Genomic DNA, 24368 nt, shown 5'->3' on the forward strand with positions numbered 1-24368 from the left:
ATCCAAAATTCGAAACCCAATGTCTAAATCACAATTTCTTTGATTTGTTAATGTTTCGAAACCCAAAACAATTTACGTTTGTTTTACTATTCATCAAAGCCCCTTTCGAGTTCTATTCTTTGTTGTTTATCCCAAATCATGTGTAACAGTGTTCGAAATCGACAATATAGGTGAATAACAGTAAAAATTTGACTTGTTGATTTGTTCGTTATCAGTTCGAGGCTTTTAATTGGAGTGAAAGTCAAAATCGATTTTCAATATACATTTGGAATCGAAGTTGATTTGATTAGGTTATGAATCAAGACTATAACAATTTGAACTGACCTCGATGATAAGATTTCAATTTCATCTGATTTTTTGGTTCTTGGAGTCGTATTTGATTCAAAGATATTTTGGATGGTTATTCGAGTTTTACTGATTCTTGAGTTCGTTGTTTGAGGTCGATAGTATTTGATTCGAATGTTGATGTTTAATTCATTGGAGTCGAAATTATATGCTTAGAATCAAACTCAGTTTCCACTAGTATTTGATTGTGTCCAAGTCGATAGTTCTTGAGAATCGATTTCGAATGATGGATATGTTTGGAATACTTTACTTGAAGTTGAAACATTATGATGGGTTCGTTATTTGTCTGATTGGAGTTCGAATTGGTCTTCAGTTACGATCCGGATTTCGTTTAGGGATCATGGTCGAATAGCTTGGGGTCAAATGACATGGTTTATCATGTTCAACTATGCGGTGTAAGGTGTTAAGTTTGAATCAAAAATGAATAGTACATCGAAGGCTTGATAATTTTGATTTCGATGTGTATGGTTGTAAGAAGAAAGCGAAATCAGTTAATGTTCGCATATATCAACGACTTGCATAGATTTGGAGTTGACTTCTTGGAGTGAAACTAATTTTGACTAATTTTGGCCATTCGCATCAGGGATGTTAAATGCCTTGGGAACGACAGCAGTTTGTTCGGAGTCGACAGTATTGATTGGAGTAGAGTTTGACATGTTTTTGAAGTTTGATAGTCGAACACCTGGAGGTCGAGAGTTCCTCACTTGGAGTCGAACGTATTTCGACTGGTGTTGGTTGATTGGTGTGATGTCGAACACACAGGTTCGACATGAGACAAATGAGTTGCTCGATTTGTAGAAGGCAAGTTTGATATGTGCTTGTTAAATTCATCGTCCGGAGGTCGAATGCTTTCACATCTGAGAATGGATTTTGGGGTGTGATGGTCAAACATTAATAATTTTGGATCGATTGGTTATGTCGACGTCGAAGGTAAATGGGTCGAGTCGAATGGGTTTCTTGGGACATCGAATGCTTATGGAGTTAATTTGTGAGTCGACTTGTGTTCGAATATGTTGAGTCTGATGGTTCGATGTGTGATGAACACTTTAGGATTTGATGTTCATCTAGTGAATTGGGGAAGAAAACAAACATTTTCAATTTACACCCCTGAACTTTTAATGAAAATGGAAAATGTCACCCACATTTGACATTGGTGTAAAAATTTGTGAAGAATGAAGAATTTTCATTTTGCATCCCTGAATTTTCATCAATGGCATTTGCAATTTGGCTAAAAATTCTAAGAAATGGGAGAACTTACGTATCGAGTCCCTACAGTTTATGTGAATTGACACTTTATGCCAAGTTTCACATTTGGGGTAAAGTTTTGCATTTGAGGCTATTTAGGCGTAAGAGGTCCCTGTAAAATTATGATATTGACAATTTTTACCCGGATTTTTGAAATTCTGCAACTGTCACCCAAAAGTCGAAAATTTTCACAAAAATTGAAATTGTTTGATGACTTTTTCGTGATTGTTTTTTGTGAAAGTTTTTCACGGTTTCATTTTTGGCACACATCGAGGGGGAGATTCGAGAAGTTTATTTTTTGAGCACTTCTCAACCTTTGTGAGTTTTATAATCACTTGTTGATTATACTGGGCGGGGCTTGATGTCGGGCGAGGCCCGATGATTGAATCGTATGCTATTCTTTATTGTCAGTGTATATGTTAGCATGATTATATGATATGTATTGTATGTGTGTATTGGGTGGGGCCCTATGTCAGGCGGGGCCTATGAATAACATATATGTATATCGAGAGGGGCTCAATGTCGGGTGGGGCCCGCTGTCGGGCCGAGACTAATGGAGGGCGGGGCCCAATATGTGATTTATTATGTGTGGTATGGGGTAGTTTGGGGAACTCACTATGGTTTGTGCTTATGGTTTTCAATTGATGTTTTAGGTACTTCTGCTTCCAAGGGGAAGAGCTCATGATGACTGCATCACATAAACCACATGGATTCCGCTTTTGAGATATCACTCTGATTGTTTTGATGTTTGATATACTTATTTTCTTTTGGGTTGTATGGATAATGTTTTTGGAATACCATTTTATTTAAATTAAAAATGAAAATTTTGGATCATATTTTTGGGAAGTTACAACACTAACCATGTTAAGTTAGGCTTTTCTTTAGCCCATATACCACATTATTATTTTTCAAATTTGTTTTTAAGAATTGTATTAAGGTTTAGTTTCTAAATAAGACCCTCTTTAAAAGGGTAGTCTGTCTAGTTTCAAATAAAATCGTATTTTGTGCTTCAATGGAATGGTCAATAGATTTTAATGGTCATCGAATTGCAAGCAGAAGCTATAAGTTTCCATCAATAGTGACTATATCCATCTTCTTGGGAATAGTTGTAGGCTGTTGTCCCTTTAGATGTTATGGACACTAGATTTCTCAACGATCATGAAAAATGTATCAACTGATTCATAATTCTCATCAAATTTCATTGCTTACTGAATTTGATGAAATGCAAAATGATTATTGATGAAGTCGAATTTTCTGTAGACTTTGGTAATTTCACTTCTGTAATTGTCCTCCTAGCTATTTGTTTACTGTTTATTGATGGTAAACATCATTAGACTCCTTATGAGGTATGTTAGGTGACAACAAAACAAGTTAAGCACTTCAGACAAATATCAAAACACAAACTTCTATAAACTCACAAAACTTCTGAAAAATGTGAATCAAAAGACCACGATATTTAACGTTGTTCGGTCATTGTGACCTACGTCCACGGGCAAACGATAGAGAGAGGAGTTTATTAACTTTCTAGAACAATTACAACACTTAAATATGTATCTCACTTTGAGCTCTCATAGAAATCTAGAAATTTACAATGATGGGGGTGTAAGCCTATTTATACTTGAGGGAGCAAACCTAAAACCCTAATGGGCCAAGCGCATTGGCCCATAGGCCCATGAATGGTGACAACCAATCATATTCTACCATGAAACGTCTTCTATAACATTCTTCCATCTTGAGAATCATAGAGGACTTCATAGCATACTTGGCTCATCAAGGACCAAGATCGTCCATCTTGCGCCATCATGGCACAACAGGAATATAGATAGCACAAGAGGCATCAAGTGTGGCACAAGAGCATCTATGTTGGAGAAACATCACCATCTTGGCGCAATAATAACATGCAAGGCACAACAAGGCTATTCTTGGCGCAACAACATACTCCATGGTGCAATAGGGATACCCTATGGTGCAATAGGGAGTATCTTGGTGCAAGAAGGAGTTCCTTTGGCATAACATCATCCTTCTTGGCCCAAGTATTCAGCAGATGGCGCAACAAGGTCCCCTTGTTGCTCTATATCACTCCTAAGTACTCCAAACCTCTTCTAGGTGCTCCAAAACCCCTTCTGTATGATCTGTTCCTTTGGCACTTGATCCATTCCTTTGTCAGATGATCCATTCCTTTCACAAATGTTCTGTTCCTTTGCCACATGCTCCATGAATCCCAAGTGCTCCATTATTATCTAAGTGCTCCATCTGAGACAAGACTTCATACCCCAACAATCTATCACTTGAAAGCTTGAACAATTTCATCTGCCATTCAAATTTTACCATTCCTCAAATTACTCCCTCTCTATCTCTATCTCTATCTATCTATCTATCTCTCTCTATCTACCGAGACCTTTTCTTCAAACTTATGAAAGGCCATTTGAAGCCATGCAAAACTTTAACTTCTCAGTGGTAACCACCTTGGTGAACATATCAACTGGATTCTTCATTCTAAGGATTTTCTTCAAGTTTAAAGTTCCTTCATTGATTAACCCTCGAATGAAATGATACCTCATCTGAATGTGTTTCGTTTTATTGTGAAACACTGGATTCTTTACTAAGTGAATTGCACTTTGGTTGTCACAATGCAGTACACAATCCTCCTACTGCATTCCAAGTTATGACAAAAAACACTTCAACCGTATGAGCTATTTTGCAGCTTTGCAAATGCCATGTATTCTGCTTCTATGGTTGAAAGAGCAACACTCTTTTGTAACCTTGACATCTATTTGATTTTTGTACCTCCACTTGTGAACACTTAACCCATTGTGCTCTTGCCTGAATATGCACATCTACCTAGGTCAGCATCACCAAACCCTTTTAAAGCTACTCCTTTTCTTCTAAAACATAAGGAGCACTCATATGTTCCTTTTAAGTAGCATAGCAACCATTTCACTCCTTCCCAATGTTGTCTTCATGGATTTGACATGAATCTGCTCACAACTCCCACTGTATGAGCAATATCTGGTCTGGTGCATACCATTGGATACATTAAACTACCAACTGCAGATATAGGGAAATTTAGCCATGTATTCTCTGTCTTATTCCATTTTGGGGGATTGTTTCTAGGTAAGTCTCAATTGACTCCCCAATGGTGTACTTCTGGCTTTCGCATCTGCCATGTTGAACCTTTCTAAAACTTTCTTGATGTACTTGTCTTGTGAAAGTTTTAGTGTACCGGTAACTCTGTCCATGGCTATACTCATGCCCAATATTTGTTTAGCATCCCTAAGTCCTTTATCTTGAACTCACTGGACAATTGCTTCTTTAGCTTGTTGATCTCCTGCATGTTGGATCCATCAATCAATAAGTCATCAACATATAACAATAGGATGATATAAGAGGACTTGAATTTCTTCAAATAATAGTAGAGATCCATCTCACATCTGATGTACCCATTCCTTTACATGAAGCTATCAAACTTCAAGTACCACTGCCTTGGAGCCTGCTTCAGACCATATAGACTTTTATTTATTTTGCACTACAGATCTTCCTTGCCAACTGTGGGAAAACCTTCTGGTTGTGCCATGTAGATGTCTTCTTCAAGGTTGTCATGGAGAAAAGCTGTTTTCACATCTAGTTACTCTAGATGGAGATCTTCAAAGGCCATAATTCCCAAAACCATTCTGATTGTAGTCATCTTCACAACTGGAGAAAATATTGCATTATAATCAACTTCCCTCTTTTGTTGGAAAATCTTGACTACCAACCTTGCCTTGTATCTCTTGGTGACATCAATCTAATCCTTAACCCGAAATACCCACTTGTTTTGCAGTGCTTTCTTCCCTGCTGGGAGCTTGACAAAGGACCAAGTGTGATTCTTGTCAAGTGAGCTTAATTCTTCTTCCATATCCTTCTTCCACTATATGGATTCTTTCATCCTCAAGACTTCTGGATAAGACTCGAGATCGCTATTCTCAGTCAGCAACAAGAATTTTGCGGAAGGAGAATACCTGACTGGAGGCCTTTGTACTCTAGTGGATCTACAGACAGTAGGAGTTTTAGTTTCTACACCTTCATTCTCTAAATTACTATCATTTATGCTCCCACTCTCTCCTGTTTCATCAAAGTTCCCAATGCTTCCTGAACTTTCACCTATCTCTGGAGTATTGACATGTTTTATAATGTCGGCTTCTGAAGTTTCTTCTAACTCAACTTGTTCCTTTTTTTTGGTTGTTTGTTACTGCTTGAGCCCCTAGAAAGTTCATCTTTGTATAGTGTATTCTCATTGAACACTACATCCTGACTTCTGATAACATTTTTGTGCTCATTATGCCAGAAGCGGTATCCCATGTCGTCCAACCCATAGCCTATAAAGGTGCACTTTCTTGAATTTTCCTTTAGCTTTTCTCTCTCAGAGTCTTTGACTTTTACATATGAGATACAACCGAAGACCTTTACATGCTTGAATGAAACCTCACAACTTTTCCATTCTTCTTTTGTAATATTGAACCCTATGGGAACTGAGGGTCCTCTATTGATTAGGTATGCAGCTGTGTTGACCGCATCTACCCAAAATATCTTGGGAAACCTGCATGTAGTCTCATGCTTTTCGCCCTTTCATTCAACGTTATGTTCATCCTCTCAGCTACTCCATTCTACTAAGGTGTTTCTAGAATGGGCGTCTACATCCTGATTCCATGTTCAACACATAAATCAACGAATTCATTGCTACTGTATTCGCCCCCATTATCGGATCAGAAACACTTGATTTTCAAGTTAGTTTCACTTTCAACCGTCACTTTCCATTTCTTGAAAGCATTGAAAACTTCAGACTTCTGCTACAAGAAATAGACCCAAACTTTCCTAGTGTAGTCATCTATGAAAGTAACATAATACCGAGATCCTCCCACTGAAGCAACTGAAGTGGGACCATAGACATCTGAATGAACAAGCTCCAACTTCCCTGTCTTGGGTGGATGTTCTATCTTTGCGAAAGTAACTTTCTTTTGTTTTCCAAGAACATATGGCTCACAAAAACCTATTGTCACATTCTTCAGATCCGGAATTCTTTCTTTGGAGGCAAGCATCGTCATTCCTTTGTCACTCATATGTCCAAGTCTTTGGTGACATATAGTGGATGCCCCAACTTCTTCAATAGCATGTGTGTCATCATCAGAAACTTCCACCATATAAAGTGTACTCCGCTTCTGACCTCTAGCAACCACCAAGTGTCCCTTTGTCACCTTCCACTGATGATCACCAAAAGTGGCACGGTGACCTTCATCATTAGGTAGCTCCACTGATATCAACATTCTTTTCAAGTCTAGAATGAACTTGAAATTCTTTAAATCCCACTTCATACCCAAAGTAGTCTTGAGGACCACATCCCCAAGACCTGTAATATCAAGGCTCGTGTTGTCTGACAGTTTGACATTTCCTTAGTATTGCCTGAAATTCTGCATCACATCTTTGGAATGATTAGCATGAAATGACGCACCAGAATCCATGATCCATGATTCAACTAAGTTTTCAACTGCACAAATAAGAGCATCTCCTTTAGAGTCTGATGCAATGTTCATCTCATTCTTTCCTTTGTCTGCAAGAGGCTTTGGACATTGATTCCTGAAATGACCCTTTTCTTTGTAGTTCCAACAGGTGATGCCCTTCCTATTTTTTGATACACCTCTCTTTCTCGACTTTGATTTTCCTCTACCCCACCCCCTTTATTGGAATTCCTTCCTCTTTACCTCAGTACTAAGAAGGTTGTTAGAGGATTCTCCACCACTTCGTCTGTGCACATCCTCACCAAGGATTGAGTCGCGTATGCCTTCGAATGTCAGCTTGGCACCTCCCGCTGAGCTGTTGATTGTTGTCACTGTTCCTAGCCAACTTTTGGGTAATGATGATAATAGCAGCAGTTCTTGCACTTCATCTTCAAATTTAATCTCAACCGATGTTAACCTTGACAAGATTGAATTATATTCATTGACATGATCAGTCACTGAGCCACCTTCCTTCATCTTTAGATTTACCAATTGTTGAATCAAGTGAACCTTATTCATCGCTGAAGGTTTCTCGTACATGTTAGATAGCCCTTTAATCAACCCATAAGTTGTCTTCTCATTGACAATGTTGTAAGCAACGTTCTTTGGCAATGATAAACGCACCACACCAAGTGCTTGCCGATCTAACAACTCCCAATCCTCCTTCTTCATAAGGAACAACTTATCTTCTAAAAACGATTCATATAGATTCTTTTGGTAGAGGTAGTCTTCAATTTGCATCTTCCAGAAACCGAAATCTTTTCCATTGAACTTGTCGATCTTAATGTTGGATAAGGTGTCTAAGTCCATAACTTATTTGGTATATACTTGACCCGACCCGGCATGGTCCATTTGGGTTGCACTTCACCCGAACAATTTATGGATAATTTTATGAGAGTTATACACTAATGTTTATTAATATATTATAAGTTATAATATATTAATATGAAGTTATGTTATTTAGTTAGTCTTAGTCTTAAATTAATTATGAATTAATTTAGAGATTAAAAGGAAGACTAATTAGATTATGGGCTATTGGTTTTATATGGTGTGGGCTAACACTCATTTGTTAATGGGCTAGGCTTATATGGAAGTCCATGGATGATCCATGGAGCTTTTAACCCATGGATCCTTGGAAAAGGAAAGGTCATGGGTTATTAGGGTTTCACCCTAACCATGTACACTATATAAGCATGCTTATGGTGCATGAAATGGCAACTAGTGAACTAGTGTGTGTGCTTGTGTGTGGCTGAAAATATAAGTGTGTGTACACTCTCTCAAAGTTTTCCAAGTGTTTGTGGTGATTTGTGATTCCATTTGAGGCATTCACATTATTGGTGCTTGGCTCTCAAACTCCAAAGAATCAATCTCATTAAAAAGGTATGTAATCTCATCTAACTCTTTTATATTTAAATGTTCCCCATGCCATGTTAGATAGGTTATGAACCTTGGAAAATTATTATTTTGCATGTATTTAGACAAACATAGATCCAAGGTTTATTAGGGTTGCATGCACACTTAGGAAGTGTTAGATTGCTCAAAACCCAACAGTGGTATCAGAGCCTAGGCTTGCTTGTTTGATACTTGATGCAAATAGTTGAAAAAGTCGAAAAACTTGCTGTCTGCCTGATGAACTCGCCGAGTCCATGGGGGGACTCGCCGAGTTCATGTGTATCTTCAACCTACTCTCCGAGTAGGTTCATGCACTCGACGAGTAGGAGCCACAGAGTGCAGATTTTTGACTTTTGCTGTTGGAAATGGACTAGAAACATTACCCTAAACTGTTTTGGTGTTTTAAAACTTGTTTTAGTTGGTGTAATGGTTGTTCTAATCCATTTACAATAGCATATATCAAAATTCCATGATTTTTATGTGTTCATATAATTCTTGAAATTTTGATGATCATGTTCATGTTCCTATGAATTTAGAAGATGATAGGAATTATTTGCTGAATTGTTTAGAATTAATTCTTGATCATTTATGTGTTTTAATGGAGTCCATAATTTGTCCTCAAGTTATGGATATCCAAAGGTCACTTTTCTTTAACACACACATTTAAACACATAAGTTACATGAAAATGAAGAGTCTTCATTTTTATGAACCTTTAATTCATAAGTTATGAAATGAAAAGTTTTGGATAGTTACAAAACTTGCCCTCAAGTTTTGGAATTTGTAAAGTTTCACACACTTAATAAACTTTAATTCCAACCCTTAGAGTTTTAATAGTTAAAATTCAACCCTTATACTATTTATAACATTAATGGTTAATTATTATATATATGTATAAGAATAAGTCGTTCTACCGTTAGTAGGCCTCATTCACGAAGCCGGTCTATAAGGTGGGTATAAGGTTGTTGCCTATAAAATGACAACTTAATGGGTGTCCACTCTCACCCACCGCTTGCTTGACTGGTGGAGGGTCGTTAGCCGAACGGGTAGGACAATGACTTTAAATCCTCATTAAAAGTATAATGATTATTATAAAGTAACTAAACCTTTTTAATTCCCAATCTTAGTTATTTTAGGAAAAATGTGAACATGGTGCTAGTCCATGGAATTCACACTTTGTACCTTACCAAGTCGTTGGTGGAGCGTGTGTGGTTAACCGGCACACTAACTTGGAATAGTAAGGATCGCGAAGGGTGACTTAATGTTTGTCATAGATCAATAGAGTGTGTGTGGTTAACCGGCACATTGATTAGGTGATAATATTAAGGGTACCAAGTGAATTAGCATGGTTATTCACACCTTGTTTTGTGATCCTCGGCATCCCAGTCACAAAACCTGAAGGGAACAATCGAGATTGAAACATGCCATTGAAAAGTTCAATGAATCTCAAAAGAATCTAGGAATTTCAAATACAATTAAAACCTAATAATTCATTTTGTTTTTCATGGTGGAAATTGGTGAATCGTCATTCACCTACCTTTCAAATATATTATTACTTAGATTACGGCATCCCTCTTCTAAGTATAATATATTGTGATTGGGTCCTAGCCTTAATATTACATTTGGGTGTCTTATTAAGGATTCTATATATCTAATCTAAACTTGCCTTCTTCTTTCAGATGTCTTCCAACACTAACCCAACTGGTTCTTTCTCTCTCATGAATCTTTGTGGGAGAGTCATCTTTGATGGTTCCAACTTCATGGATTGGATTAGGAACATCAGGATGGTTACTCGTTATGAGGACAAGGAATATGTCCTCGATAAGGAGTTAAAAGAGCTTGATGAGTCTACTGCTACTCCTGAGGAGATCGCTGAATTTAGGACACATGAGAGAGATGCTACTAAGGTGGCATGTATCATGATGGCCATGATGACAGCCGAGCTCCAAAAGTCATATGAAGATTTCTACCCTTTTGAGATGCACCAAGACCTGATGGAAAGGTACCATCAGAGTACTCGTCAGGAGCGGTATGAAATAATCTCCTCCATAATAACTACCCGCATGAAGGACGGTGATTCCGTCACGGCTCACATGCAAAAGATGTAAAGGTATGTGGACCGCTTGCTGAAGCTGAATGTGAACATCCCTGAGAAGTTGGCAATTGACATCATTTTGCACTCCTTACCTTCTTGTTATAACCATTTTCGTATGACATATCATATGAACAAGGAGGAAGTTACCCTCAGCAAGCTTCAAGGACTCTTGAAGACCGCTGAAACCGGTCTTAAGGGCAAGGCGGTTGTTACCTCTACTACTCCTACTCCAACATCTACCCCTGTTTTGGCTATCGGGCAAGGCAAAGGGAAAAAGAGGAAGCACCCTTCGAAGGGTACCAAGGGAAAGTCTCTTGAAGGCTCCTCATCGAAGACCAAGAGCGGTTCTGTCGCTCCTTCTGCCATTCCCAAGGATGCTGAATGCTTCTATTGCCATGAAAAGGCACACTGGAAGCGAAACTGCCCTAAGTACTTGCAGGATCTAAAGGATGGGAAAGTGAAACCCACCCATGCAGGTATTTACACTATATTGTCTAATTACTCAACATATTCTAGCTCTTGGGTGCTTGATACAGGATGTGGTATTCACATATGTTCTGATTTGCAGGGCCTAAGAAGAAGTGGGGATGTGGAGCACGGGAAGATAAACTTGATCATGGGGAATAAGAAGGCTTCACCTGTTTCCAAGATTGGAGTTTATACTTTGTTGCTTAATAATGGGTTAAAATTAGATTTGAATAAATGTGTGTACTCGTCTGAAATGGCGAGGAATATTATTTCTTTTCATGCTTTGTACAAACAAGGTTTTACCTTTTCATTTGATAATGAATGTGGTGGTATTAATGCTTTCTTTAAAAATGTGTTTTTATTTTAAAGCGTTACCTTGTGATGGTGTGTATGAAACTGTGTCGATTGTAGACAACTTAGGAAATAATGTGTTGTATATTGATTCTTCTACTAGCCTAGATAAAGCATCATTGTGGCATTGTCGTCTTGGACATGTAAACAAGAAACGCATAGGCCAACTCCAAAAGAGTGGAGTCTTGGAGTCATTCGACCTTAAATCGGATGATAGTTGTGAATCTTGTCTACTTGGAAAGATGACAAAATCACCCTTCACTGGAACTTGTGAAAGGGGTGAGGGTTTGTTGGACCTAATACATACTGATGTATGTGGGCCATTCAAAACCGCCACAAGGGATGCTAATCGGTATTATGTGACTTTTATTGATGATTTTAGTAGATATGGGTATGTCTACTTAATCAAACATAAGTCAGAAACCTTTGAAAGGTTTAAGGAATTCAAACAGGAAGTAGAAAATCAATTGGGCGGGAACATTAAGATGCTTCGATCCGATCGAGGTGGTGAGTATCTTAGTACCGAGTTCCTTGACTATCTTAAGGAGTGTGGGATTGTCTCACAATTGACTCCTCCCAGGACACCACAGCTGAATGGTGTAGCTGAGAGGCGTAATCGAACCTTGTTGGACATGGTTCGCTCTATGATGAGTCGAGTTTCGCTACCAATCTCTTTTTGGGGGTATGCCTTAGAGACTGCCACCCATATCCTTAATCTAGTCCCTACAAAGAAGGTTACCAAAACACCTCATGAGATGTGGACTGGGAAGGTTCCCAATTTGGACCACATCAAGATTTGGGGTTGCGAGGCTTTCGTGAGGCGTGAGACTCATGATAAGCTCGAACCCCGAAGTGAAAGGTGTATTTTCATCGGCTACCCACAGAAATCCTTCGGTTACCTCTTCTACAGACCCAGTGAGAATGTGGTCTTTGTAGCAAGAAGAGGGGTCTTTCGTGAGAGAGAATTTATAAGCCAAGGAGACAGTGGGAGGCAAATTGATCTTGAAGAAATTCAAGAAGCAATTGGTGAAGGAACCTCAGACACTAGCAATCAACCTGAGGAGGAAACTCCTGTTGAGCAAGCTGACATGTCTGTACCTCCGAGGCGTTCCACACGGGTTAGGAACACACCTTCGTTTTATTATGGCTTTCATATTACTACAGAAGGTGATACGTTTATCAGCGATAGTACACTGGTAAATTTGGAAGAACCTAGCAGTGTTAAGGAAGCCATGGCAGGCCCGGAGTCTGCTAAATGGAAGGAGGCTATGGACAGCGAGATATAGTCCATGTATGACAATCAAGTTTGGAACTTGGTTGACAATGTACCAGGCCGTAAAACAATCGGGTGCAAATGGATCTTCAAGAAGAAGACCGACATGGAAGGAAAAGTGCATACTTATAAGGCTCGACTGGTTGCGAAGGGTTTTAATCAGACTCAGGGTATTGATTATGATGAAACCTTCTCGCCGGTAGCAAAGATTAAGTCTATTAGGGTTATGCTAGCCATTGCAGCATTTCATGATTATGAAATATGGCAAATGGATGTCAAAACCGCTTTCCTTAATGGAAAGTTGGCTGAGGATGTGTACATGAATCAGCCAGAGGGTTTTGTCAGTGCAGAGTACCCTAATAGAGTATGCAAGCTTGAGAAATCCATTTATGGATTAAAACAAGCATCTCGTAGCTGGAATCTTTGTTTTGATGAGAAGGTAAAAGAGTTTGGCTTCTCGAGAAGTGAAGATGAGTCTTGCGTGTATGTCAGAGCTAGTGGGAGTATAGTTAGCTTCTTGGTACTGTATGTGGATGACATACTACTTATAGGAAATGACATCCCAACCTTGCAGGAGGTTAAGTCCTGGCTTGGGAAGTGCTTTGCTATGAAGGACCTAGGGGAGGCTGCCTATATCCTAGGGATAAGGATATTAAAAGAAAGGAGTAAAAGACTAATTGGACTTAGTCAGAGTACCTACTTGGATAAGGTGTTGAAAAGGTTCAACATGCAGAATTCCAAGAAAGGAGATTTACCGATCCAAAGCAATGCCAAACTGAGTAAGACTCGGAGTCCGAGTACAGAGGCAGAGATAGCTGAGATGAGCCAATTACCGTATGCTTCCGCTGTTGGCTCGATCATGTATGCTATGACTTGTACCCGCCCTGATGTGGCCTTTGCTTTGAGCATGGTCAGCAGGTATCAGGGGAACCCTGGCAAGGCTCATTGGACCTCGGTAAAGAACATTCTCAAGTACCTGCGGAGGACTAAGGATTGGATCCTTACCCTTGGTGGGAGTGATGACTTGAGAGTATTAGGGTATAGTGATGCTAGTTTTCAGACTGATAGGGATAACTTCCGCTCTCATTCGGGCTGGGTCTTTACCTTAAATGGAGGGGCAATTTCTTGGAAGAGTTCCAAGCAGGAGACGGTGGCTGATTCGACTTGTGAATCAGAGTATATAGCAGCGAGTGAAGCAACGAAGGAGGCGATATGGCTGAAGAACTTCATCGGAGACCTTGGAGTTGTACCAGCTATTAAAGAACCTATGGAGATTTTCTGTGACAGCAATGGTGCGGTTGCCTTAGCCAAGGAGCCAAGAGATCATGGCAGATCCCGACACATTGACAGAAAATATCACTTCATAAGACACAAGATTGAAGAAGGACTCCTCGTGGCAAAGAGGGTATCGTCAGATGAGAATCCTGCAGATCCCCTTACGAAGGGACTGACGAGGGTTAAGCATTTTCAGCATGCAAGGCACATCGGGCTGAGGGACGATATTAGTTTTACATATTAGATAGTTTTCCTGAAACTTGTAAAATGTAATCGACATTTGATGATGAATAAAATTTGTGATTTATTTATGAGTAAAGTGTTACTATCATTGTCAATTATTTACTATTGTTTCAGTTTTGCATGTTTTGACTTCCAGAATAATTAATTTATTCAAACCTCCACAATCGGTCATACGTCGGAAGTAGGTATGAATCAAGATTGTCATGAATTGGATTTGTAGATGGCTAAAGGTGTTTAGACATGGCAATGGTTGCTGCAACGTTCATGAGTACTCATAAGTTATGAGTATTGGTATAAACCCACGCTCACTTGTATCACTTCATGGAATTTATCTCGAGTGATCGTGAGACGATAATATCATATAAGTCTTCAAACCTAGAGATATGAGTTGTTACCTATGAGTTGGTTGTGCATTGATTGCACGTAAACGCATCAGTAACTTGATGTTATAAAACGTTCCTTTGTGTACAATTTAACAAGTAGTAGAACAAGCATATGAGTCGAAGTTTATCTGTTCCTTCTAGAAATAGAAGCGATATCTGGTCCCCTCGATGATTTTGTGTTGACCCATGTATCGGGCCCGGTCAAAACTAAACTGATGTGTTCAGTAAAGTTCTTTGTCAAACAAATCGGAAATCGAGAAACAACTGCCAGACAATAAGCAAGACATAGTTCCATGTGTTTGTCCGGCTGATATCATGAGAACAGAGGATTATATGATCACTTGTCTTAAAATGGCGCTTCATAGTTCAACAGAGTTTTCGAGAGCTACGATTGCTGGTTGGTTCCTGAAGTTATATAGGCAAATACAGTTATTAGACTTATCCAAGTGGGAGTCTGTTGGATAAGGTGTCTAAGTCCATAACTTATTTGGTATATACTTGACCCGACCTAGCATGGTCCATTTGGGTTGCACTTCACCCGAACAATTTATGGATAATTTTATGAGAGTTATACACATATGTTTATTAATATATTATAAGTTATAATATATTAATATGAAGTTATGTTATTTAATTAGTCTTAGTCTTAAATTAATTATGAATTAATTTAGAGATTAAAAGGAAGACTAATTAGATTATGGGCTATTGGTTTTATATGGTGTGGGCTAACACTCATTTGTTAATGGGCTAGGCTTATATGGAAGTCCATGGATGATCCATGGAGCTTTTAACCCATGGATCCTTGGAAAAGGAAAGGTCATGGGTTATTACGGTTTCACCCTAACCATGTACACTATATAAGCATGCTTATGGTGCATGAAATGGCAACTAGTGAACTAGTGTGTGTGCTTGTGGGTGGCTGAAAATATAAGTGTGTGTACACTCTCTCAAAGTTTTCCAAGTGTTTATGGTGATTTGTGATTCCATTTGAGGCATTCACATTATTGGTGCTTGGCTCTCAAACTCCAAAGAATCAATCTCATCAAAAAGGTATGTAATCTCATCTAACTCTTTTATGTTTAAATGTTCCCCATGCCATGTTAGATAGGTTATGAACCTTGGAAAATTATTATTTTGCATGTATTTAGACAAACATAGATCCAAGGTTTATTAGGGTTGCATGCACACTTAGGAAGTGTTAAATCGCTCAAAACCCAACACTTAACTCTCCCGTATTCAGTCATAGCTCTGATACCAATTTGTTGGGTGACAACAAAACAAGTTAAGCACTCCAAAAAAATATTAAAACACAAATTTCGGTAAACTCACAAAACTTCTGAAAAACGTAAATCAAAAGAACACGATATTTAATGTGGTTCGGTCAAGGTGACCTACGTCCACGGGCGAATGAGAGAGAGTGAGAGAGAGAGAGGATTTTATTAACTTTCTGGAACAATTACAAACACTCAAAATTCTATCTCACTTTGAGCTCTCACATAAATCTAGCAATTTACAATGATGGGGGTATAAGCCTATTTATACTTGAGGGATCAAACCTAAAACCCTAATGGGCCAAGCCCATTGGCCCATGAATGGTGACAACCATTCATATTCCACCATGCAACGTCTTCTGGAACATTCCTCCATCTTGAGTGTCATAGAGGCTTCATAGAATACTTGGCTCATCAAGGACCAACATGGTCCATCTTGCACCATCGTGGCACAACAGGAATATGGATGGCGCAAGAGGCATCAAGTGTGGCACAAGAGCATCTAGGTTGGAGAAACATCGCCATCTTGGCGCAACAACATACTCCATGGCGCAACAGGAGTACCCCATGGCGCAAGAGGGATACCCCATGGTGCAAGAGGGAGTATCTTGGCGTAAGAAGGAGTTCCCTTGGCGCAACAACATCCTTCTTGGCCTAAGTATTCAACAGATGGCGTAACAAAGTCCCCTTATTGCTTCATAAGTGCTCCAAACCCCTTTTTGTATGATCCGTTCCTTTGGCACTTGATCCATTCCTTTGTCAGACAATCCATTCCTTTCTCAGATGATTCGTTCCTTTGTCACATGCTCCATAAACCCCAAGTGCTCCATTGTGATCTAAGTGTTCCATGTAGGACAAGACGCCATACCCCAACAAGGTAAATGACTGATTTTCTCATATTATGCACCTTTTATCTTCTTAATTAATGTAAAAATACCTTGATAATAAATTATAAACAGACTTAGAGGAATTAGGTTTAGAGTTTTATCATCACATTATCATTGATGGATTTCACATTGAAGTAAGACTGAGCAGAAACATAAATGCATATAAAGTTACTACATTGTTGATTTTGTGCGCAAGAGTTGCCACACGGATTTGACAAGCCAACCAATATGTTCCTCAGTTTCTTCTTAAATATTTGTAGTATAGTAATTCTAAAATATTGTGAATATAAATTCTAAATGCTAGTAAAACATTATGTAGTATATTATGTGAAGTAGTATACAAATAGATAAACATTAGTGTAATAATATGTAATGCCTCCGTTTCTTGCTAGGCATATCCTATAAAATATGTATTTACGTCGGTCGATGATTGTGACATTTTAAAAATAAGTGAAAGAAATTATTCGAGTATATGTTATATGCGTGGACATTTGAAAAATATTATGTGTATATAAAATTTGTGTAAAAAAAATTATTTAAAAAAACCTTAATAAATATGGCTAAAACAAACGTTAAAAATAAAAAGAATATTTAAATAAAATAATCTTATCGAAAGTTTTAACGAATCTAAAATTACAAATTATATGTTATAAGATGTATTTGGTCTAAAGGGTGAACCCAAGTGGTGAAACAATAATTTTCCTTTACATTCGTTTTTCGATAATAATTGACCGGGTACTTTTTATAACGTTAGTTATTGATTATAAATTTGGATAAGATTTTATTATAAATGATATAATTATTTTATTAATAAATAGTTAAGGGGCTATCATGTAACTGGAAAGATATATTGTGTTAATACAAGAATAAGTGAGGAACCATAAATGTAACTATAATTTGTAAATTGCAAACCATAAGAAATATAAGAAATGTCGTACATATTTTATTAATTAAAAATAATATGTGTTGTTTAAATATGTGATCATACAACTTCATTTAATAAAAATGTATATGTGTTTTGTTTTTCGATTGACTCTTGTGACTAGAGCTATACGTGTCAAACAAAATAATATGATACGTGGAGGCTAATGGTTGAGAAAATGTACGGAATAAACATTTAACTGAAGAGTAGTAGTTTTTAGATCTTATCCTAACTACGTTCACAGTAATAGAGACCAATTTTGAGTTTTTAAATCATACAATTTTATTAAATTTAGAAAGAAAGAATATAAAATATTTTGGAAGGGAGAATTTCAGCTTGAGGAGTTATTGTCAGAATTAATTACGATTTGAGATATACACTCGGAGTATCAGGTGAGTGCATAGTTATTTTTATCTTACACATAGATATGAAGTATTTAATAAAAATTACGTGCTTTGAGTGCATATTATCTGTGTTATTGATATCTATGCTGGATGAACAAAATATACATGTTTTATTCGATTTAAACTATATATGTATTTTGTACCTATAAATATGATGGGTAAATATATGTAGATGATATAGATGATGAAATAAATAATGAGAGGCCTCGATGTTTAAGATGATCTAGTCATCTAGCGGAGTATAGATGACGACCACAGACTATTCTAGACAGGCTAGTGGAACACTGGCAAACTCGCAACATGTAGGTATTTTGAACTAAGTGTTCACCAGATGTACTCCATCCCCCCATGGTTGCCTTTTGACATATATTGTTGAGGAATCCCCTACGCAATGTTGTCAACCCGATGAAAAATCCTTAGGCTAGGTACCTTAATTTAGATGCTTTAGGGACAAAAAGTGAGGATAACGGGAACAGGTAACTGGGTTGAATGATTGATGAAATTATTAAATTTAATTATTGTGGGTTGAAAACCCAATGTGCTCACTAGGCTTTCCCAAGCCTGACCCACTTAGTTTCTTTGTATCACGGGTAGCGGCACAAGATCACAAATGTGATGAGTTTAAATCTAGAGAGAGATTTAAAGAAGAATAGGCCGTTAGAATAATAATCTATTTTAAGGCCTGTAATATTACGTTTATGCTTATGTTGTTGTATTGACCATGACATCCCAAGGTTTTAAATATAAATGAAATACATTTCCTCGGAAATGCTTTGATAATGATATTGTCATATTTTTAGAACAAATTCCACATTATTACTTTTTTGAAATGAATACTTTGATTTAAATAAGCATAATCAAATCGGTCTTTTCTGGCCGTGAAATTGGGGATGTCACATAATATAATATTCATGGAAGATATAAAGTGTGTATTAATAACATTTGATTTAAGAACTAGAATCCAAAAATCATGTTGTTTTAAAAAAAAAAAAGAACACAAAATCCTTTGTAGATGCATGTCCGGTATGCAACAATCAAACTTAATAGAAACCTAGAAAACCTGCAACTAGATAAACTATCCTTATATCAATTCTTCTTCTCCAAACTTAAATGCCCCAATTCCCAGAGAAAACATTGATGAATTCTTCCTTGTATCGTATAAATGATATTGTGTCAAACAAAGCTAACAAAAAAGTCGGCTAAAAGCCTCGCAACATATTTTATAGGGTAAATTACACCAATCGTCCCTCGTGTATATGCCAAAAAGCGTGTTTAGTCCCTATTTTCAAAAATTAACTCGGATCGTCCCTGTATTATGTTTTTTTCACTCGGGCAGTCCCTGAAGACATAAAATGACTATTTTACCCTTAGTAATTTCTTTTTTTATATTTATATTATTTGTTTATCATTTTTTAGAATTAAAAAAGGAATATAATAAAATAAATACCCCCCCCCCCTTAATTACACGTTCAACCCTACATTTCCCTTCAGTTTCCCGACATCCCCTTTCACCTTTGCCGGCCACCAGGAGGAGTGTAGATGAGAGCACACAAGTGGCAATGACGACTTCATCTCCGTCAATCTTCTAACAACCACCAACCTTAATTTCCGTCTCTTTTTCCCTCTCTCTCGTACCATCACACATGAAATCCCCAAATAGAGCTCCAATTTTACATAGACGGTGGTTCCGACACCCTATGTCGCGATTCTTTATCTCACATTGATGGGGGTATTTCAGAAATCGAGATTGAGTCATTTGAAATCAAAGAAAGGAGCGTATGGTTCTTTTATTCAAACTCGTTTAAGACGGTGGTGGCATATACAGATATCGATAGGGAAGAAGATGATGATGGTGGCAACAAACAAGGTCTCGTTGAAGCCTTACCAGAGACAATCCAGCAGTAATCAGATTTGCATCACCGTCGCTCATCTCCTCCTCCTCCATCTCTGCCGCCGCCTGCTTTCAGGTTAAGAACCCTAAATCCTTTCCTGATTTCGAATTTAACATTGTCGTACCCTGATTCTTCCTTCTTGATCTGCCTTGATTATTCTTTCCTAATTTGTTGATGGATTTACCGATGGAGGCTGCTGGTGGTGTTAACAGTAAATTTGGATGGGTCAATGGTGGTTTGAGTGAAACACTTGCTTTGAACGGAGGAGTGTATGGGACGAAGTGAGGGGTGGCAGTGATACTCTATTTTCCGGTGAGGGTTAGTGATGGTGCTATAATTTCCGAAGGTGGTGTAGATTACATGTGGTGGTGGTGGTCATGTCTTCAACAAAACAGAAAAATAATTAAAATAAAATTTAATAATTAAAAATGTCAAAAATGTTAAAAATAAATGAAAAGGTAAAGGAAAAGGGCATTTTAGTCTTTTTATGTGTCATAAGGGATTAAACGTGCAAATTTAAACTAACGAGGGATCAAACGTGCAACTTTTAACGATACGAGGGACGGTCCGAGTTAATTTTTAAAAATAGGGACTAAACACGCTTTCTAGCATATGCACGAGGGACTATTGGTGTAATTTATCCTATTTTATATAATCCAAATCCAAATATGGTGTACAAAAAATCCTCAAAATACCAAAAGTACAACTAAAAAGTAAATTAAACATTACTTATGTGAAAAGGATGGATAAATTTTCAAAAAAATAATGTAGTAGGAGTTAAGTATTACCTAGATTTGGGATATAGCTATGGAAGCACTGAAGATTAATAAAGCAAAAAAGCAAACATGAAATGACTAAACATAGACCAAAAAAAAACCACCAAGATTAAAATATTTTTTACATCTTCTTAACATGGAAACTCCTTAAAAATAAGCAAATGTGATTGTAGTTCCCATGAATGCCTTACCAAAATGTTGCAAGACCAATAAAGAAAATTTATATATAAGATGTGTAAAAGTGTGAGTTCATTAAATATAAAAGTAAAGGATAAAACAAACATTAGGTCAAAATCTATAGCTAAATAAATTAGAGGACCAATGTAAGCTCCTTTGAGGAGTGAAAATGTTATAAATAGATAGAACCTTTTTTTCTAGGAAGGTTGGGGAATTAAAAGATATTTTAGAATCATGTTAAGAAATCAAAATAGATAGAATGTTAAGAGAAGACAATTAAATCTACCTCTTCACAGGAAGGAGTGGCGAGTAACCATAACATGCAGCTCAAGGTTGCAATGGCAGTTAGAGGCCTCACATATTCAACATGTTGTGAAGGTAACCGCCTGTTGTAGATGCTAATAGGGAGAAGTGTTAGATATAATGTATCAGAACAACAATTAACACATGAATAATTTCTAGAATCATGTTTTCAACACAGTCTGAAATCTATTATATGTCCGTATTGTCTGAGGTACACAAATTCAGAAGTGAAATAATACAAGAACAAACCAATTTGAATTATAGGCCTAATTCGAGTTAAGAAACACATAATAGAGAAAAAATGCAAAGTAATCGATTTTCAAGCATCTAGATTGTAACATTTGCATGGAATGTCCATCTTCCTTTTATACAAGGAAGATGTCAGTTAGAATGGTGGCCAACATCTATTTTTAGCACCAAAATCGTGGTTAGCATGGTGGCTATAAGTCATAACCAACTATTACATCATAATGATGTCATAACCTATTTTTGGTGGGAAATGTATGTTTGAACCATTTAAACATTTGATATATAATTTTCTTTATTGGTTATACAACATTTGGCGAGGAGGATTCATGGGAACTGTAATCACATTTGCTTGTTTCTTAAGAGCGACCGTGTTAGCAGGGTGTAGAGAGTATCTTTATCTTGGTGGTGTTCTTTGATGTGGTGTTTTGTGTAACGCCCTGTTCCGAATTGACTCCTAGTCTGAGGCTATGGCCCGAAGGTCGATCATTATAAGGATTATGGATTTTGAGAAGGTAAGATCTAGTCCCATTTGAGTGCGGGTGATGTAATAAAAGTGATACGGGTGTTCGGTTCGTGTTTTGGGCCTAGGGGTATTTCTATAAAGTGGTAGTTCGGGCTTTTGTGGAAAATAGGTTTTTGTTCGGAAGGTTTCAAGAAAGGTATGAGTTAATAGAAGTGTAGGGCTTCTAGTTACCTTTCCGTGGATATAAGGATCGTCAGAATCACGTTAGAACGAAGAAGTTGTGGCCTTCGGAAGTTTCGTGGTTTTCAGGCTTAGCAGAGTACGCGGGGCGTACACAAAGAGTACGCAGGGCATACTAGAAAAGAAGGGAGTACGCGTGTCACACTGACCAGGATGGTCGCGAATGTTCCCAGGAGTATGTTGGGCATACCATATGTATGTTGGGCGTACTCCAGTCAGATTAGAACCCTATTTTAGGTTCTTGGACACTATTTAAGCTCCTTATCTCATAACCTAACGCTAATATCTTCAGCCTCCACCCTCTAAAACCCTAGAAATCGTCAGATGTCATTCATGGTGACATTTTGAGCTTACGGAGTCCATTTTTGGGATGTTTGGCCCATTTTCAAGAAGATGGAGCTTGTTGCAAAGATGGGAATCAAGGAGGAGCTTATGGATCTAGCCTTTGGGACTCATTCTCAGCTTGATGAAGGTATAAAGCTTTGAACTTGGTCATGCATCTCTTAGATCTACCATTTGTGATTTTTGTTCATTTTGGTCCCAAGTATGAGATCCAGTGGTCTTGATTTCATTCCAGGTGCTTTGAGTTGCACCTCTTAGTGTTTCTGAGGTTCAAGGTCCATAAAGTTGGCACCTTTAGAGTTTAAGACCATCTATGTTGGAGTTTGAGTCATTTCCATGAAAGTAGAATGCTATTTTATCTTATTGGGGGGCATACAAAGTCACCTGGTCAATGACTTTATAGGTTTAGACATTATGTAGGATTCAGATCTGCGGTTTGGACTTATAACTTAAAGCATTAAGTGCTTAATGGAAGAAGCGAGACTAGAGGGTAGTACGTTGGGCGTACAAGCCAGTACGCACAGCGTACAAGCCATTAAGCGAGTATGCACAACGTGCTGCTAAGTACGCCCTGTGTACTTAGCCAGGTTGGGTTTCAGACTTTGGGCTTCGGGTTTGGGCCATCTGTTTGGGGCCTAGATTCTTGGGCCGTAATGGACCATCAGAATGGTTGTGTTCTGGACTAATTAAGGGATTGGATATTAGGTTAAGGCCCATTAAGGAGCATGGGCCCAACTTGAAAAATTAGGCATTCATGGGCCTTTATGAATTTTATAGTTTTGGACTTTGTGTTTTGGGCCCTATTGGGCCATTAAGTTTTGGCGTTGATATTTATTTGTGGAGGCCCATTATGGTTTTGAGCAGAAATTGGAAAATTGGGCCATGGATTGGGTCTTAGGTAATTTTTGGTAATTAGGCCTCGTGGACTATTGGGTTTGGGCCCAATTTGGAAATTAGGCCAATAAAGGACTTATGGACATTATAGTGTCAGACTTTTGTTTTGGGATTGGGCCTTAGTTTTGGATCATATTGGGCCAGGGGTAGAATGGTCATTTTACCCCATGCATGGATTAAGGATTATGGTGTGGGACTCAATTGCTTATGGGGTATATTATTTGGTAGTGATAGCTCGGGAAGCTGGCGTTGAAACAACTATGGAATTCATGCGGGAAGCTTCTATAGTGCGAGGTGAGTCTCCTCACCATACCATTAGGTCTAAGACAACAAGGCCGGCCCATTTTATGATATATGATATGCTAGCTGATTATGTGGAAGACCTTGGGGAGTTCCCGAGGCAGTAGACTAAGACCACGTGGGGGTTCCCATGGCAATTAGTTATATGTGTTATGTAGTATGCTAGCCATTATGTGATATGTGGTATGCTAGATATTTATGGGATATGCGGTGTGCTAGTTGACTCTGTGTTGCTTGCATGGAAGACCTTGGGGGGTTCCTGAGGCAGTGGGATATAAGACCATATGAGGGTTTCCATGGCATTCCAAGCTAAGACCATGTAGCGGTTCCCATGGCAGTTATCTAAGACCATGTGGGGGTTCTCATGGCTTTCCTGGTTAAGACCATGCAGGGATTCCCATGGCAATGGGCGAAGACCATGTGGGGATTCCAATGGCACCCGGTGTAAGACCTTGGAGGGTTTCCATGTCTTCCCTATATGTTTATATGCATGGCTTGTGTAGTTGATATGATTTATGTGAGTATGTGAATAAGATCTTGGAGGATTTCCATGGCATCTTTATATGTGTATATGCATGCTTATATGATTGTTATAGTGTATGTAGTTGTTATAACTGATAAGAATTATATGGTTATGTGGATTGTATGG

The sequence above is a fragment of the Lactuca serriola genome, chromosome 2 (assembly GCF_051521515.1).
Source record: "Lactuca serriola cultivar US96UC23 chromosome 2, Lser_US96UC23_V15, whole genome shotgun sequence".
NCBI classification, from domain to species: Eukaryota; Viridiplantae; Streptophyta; class Magnoliopsida; order Asterales; family Asteraceae; genus Lactuca; species Lactuca serriola.